The sequence below is a fragment of the Elephantulus edwardii genome, unplaced genomic scaffold, assembly GCF_000299155.1.
Source record: "Elephantulus edwardii isolate Elephantulus edwardi_28Jun2011 unplaced genomic scaffold, EleEdw1.0 scaffold00069, whole genome shotgun sequence".
Classification (NCBI taxonomy): domain Eukaryota; kingdom Metazoa; phylum Chordata; class Mammalia; order Macroscelidea; family Macroscelididae; genus Elephantulus; species Elephantulus edwardii.
In genome coordinates this window covers 9527925-9530984 of record NW_006399819.1, presented here as the reverse complement: position 1 = coordinate 9530984, position 3060 = coordinate 9527925, and positions in this window count along the sequence as shown.

Genomic DNA, 3060 nt, shown 5'->3' with positions numbered 1-3060 from the left:
ATTTTTTTGACTGGTATCAAGAGGTTGATTGTGGAGCCAAGCAAACCAAAGCTGTTAACAATCTCAATCTCTTCATTGTCCATTATGATGTTGCTAATATGCCCAAGGGTGAGAATCTTTGTTTTCTTGAAGTTGAGCCTCGCTCCTTATTGAAGGCTGTAGTCCTTGACCCTCTGCAGCAAGTGTTTTGGGTCCTCCTCAGTTTCAGTAAGCAAGGTTGTGTCATCTGCATAACACAGGTTATTTATGAGTCTTCCTTGAATCCTGATGCCACATTCTTCCTCATAGAGCCCATGGTTGATCTGCTCCGTATATATGTCGAAAAGTTATGGAGATAGAACACATCTCATTGAGGGTTATCCTGAGATTTTAAATCACTTCTCGATTTTAGACCAGGCAGTGATTTTGCTTGTTCTAATGACTGCTTCTTGGTCCAAGTATAAGTTTCACATGAGCACAATCAAGTGTTCTGAGATTTCCATTATTTTCAGAGTTAGACACAATTTATTATGATTCACATAATCAAATGCCTTTGCATAGTCAATGAAACACAGATAGACATTACTTTGTTACTCTGATATCAGCCAAGATCCATCTAGCATTAGCTAAATATCCCTAGTACCATGATCTCTTCTAAATTCAGCCTGCACATCTGGCAGTTCTCTGTTGATGTGTTTTTGGTGTGTTTTTTCTATGATGTGGTACTAATGATATTGTTTGATAATTTCCACACTCTGTTGGATCACCTTTCTCAGAATGTGAACAAATATAGATCTCGTCCATTCAGTTGGCCAACTAATAATAGATTTTTAAAAATATGATTATTTTTATTTCAAAATGAAGATACTGTTTTAAGGCACTATAAATTATTTTTAGTAATTTTAAATATACGTCATTTTCTAAGTAAATATTCATGATGTCATTCTCCAAGGACTGGTTCCTCCTGGTCACATGCCCAAAGTATGTGAAACAGAACTTTAAAATTCTTGCCTCCAAGGAGCAACTTGGTTTCATCCTCTCTAGCAAAGATCTGTTTATTCTCTTGGCAGTCCATGGCATGTTCAACATTCTTCTCCAGCACCACAACTCAATGGCATCAATTCTTCTGTCATCCTTAGTCTTTGTACAGCTCTCTGATGCATAGCAAGTAATTGCAAAGAGTATGATCTGGATCAGGCATACTTTTGTTTCTAGGCTGACAATGTTTCTTCTCAGTACTCTGGAGAGGTCCTGGACCTCTCCAGATTTTCCTGATGTTGCCCATCTTTTGCTTTTCTGCTGATTCCAAGAGTGTTGATTGTGGAACTGAATCTGAAAACTGTCAACAACAACCTCTATCTATCATGGTACTGCCAATTGGCCCAGTAGCATGCTTGGAAGAGTGAAGGGACAGTGCAGGATATGAAGATCCTGCTAAACTGGATTTACACAATACCTGGGATTGGGGAGTGCGTTGAAGACAGTGAGATTGGCTCAGAATAGGGCAGGATTCAGAGCTATTGTACATAGGATAGCTGTGAGTCTTAGGTGACTTCATCACACATAATAACAACAACAACAATACGGTAATAGGTTCTTCAGTCAGATTTATCTAATATTAAAATTTCACTTCATCATTGCAGGTTTGTTAAGCCTGTTGTTGTTGTCATGTACCATTGAGTAAGAAATGACTTATAGCTGAGACCCTCCTGTGGGTTTTCAGAGGCAGTTAATTATATGGAAGGAGATTTCCCATCTTTCTTCTATGGAGCAGCTGGTGGATCCAAACTGTGTGCCTTCAGGATTGGAGTGCAGCTTCTTGCCACTAGACCACCAGAGCTCCCTTTGTTAAGATTAAGAAATTAATATTAGTAATGGTGGCCTAGTGGCAAGAACCTGCACTGCAAACTCAAAGGCACATGTTTCAAAGCCAGCTGCTCTGCGGGTGAAGGACAGGCAATCTCCTCCTATGTGATTAACTGCCTCTGAAAATCCACTGGATGATCAACTATAGGTAGGTTCCAACTCTACGATACAAAAAAAAGCAACAATATTAATAGGGAGCTCTGGTGCCCTGGTGGCTAAACCTACGCTGCCCTCTCAAAGTCATGTTATTCAAGGCCCCCAGCTCCTCCAAGGGAGAAGAATGGACAATCTCCTCCTGTGGGATTACTGCTTTTGAAAACTAGCCAGGGGGTCAGCTATGGGTCAGTTCCAATACACAACAACGACTAATATTAATACGGAGTTCTAGTGGCCTAGTGGTCGGAAGCTGTGTTGCAATTTCAAGGCACACAGTTCCAATCACCAATTGCTCCTCCTGAGAAAGATAGGCAATGTCCTCCTGAGCTAGTTAGTGCCTCTGAAAGTCCCCTGGGGGAAGCTAGGTTGGTTCAGACTCAATGGGCCTCAACAACATTAGTATTGTTAGCTAAGCTACAAACTGTATTTGAATTTGGTGGTTTCCCCTCCTATTTTCTCAGATCAAATTCCACACTGAATTTTGTTCATTCTTTTTTTAATATAAAAAGATTACATAAAGCTTTCAATAAATTCTATCATGATACTGTAATAGAGCTCAAATTCACAACTCTTATTATTATTTTTAAAAACTATACTAGTTTATTTCCTAAATTAAAATACATTGCTTTTTAGATCAGATTCTTCCAGTTTCCCTTACACCCATCAAATTGCACAACCCTATGATTAATCTACTTCACTCCCTTCCCTGCACATCCTCATCCCTCTGCTACCACCTTCACCTGCCCCTTGGATCATCACACTCATCCTACAATAATGGTTTTATACAATATTTGTCCTTGTGAAACTGAGTCAGTTCACTCAGCTTTCCAGTCTCTCTCAAGCTAGGTAATAATTTACAAAATCATTGTTTCTGTGTGCTGTGTAGTATTCCATTATATGAATGGACCATAATTTCTCAATCCATTTGATTGTGGTTGGACATCTGGGTTATATACATGTTCTTGTAATGATTAATAATTTATTATGAACATTGGTGTGTATGTGTTCATTTGTGCCTCAGTTCTCATTTGTTCAGGGTATATTCCAAATCCCTTAAAA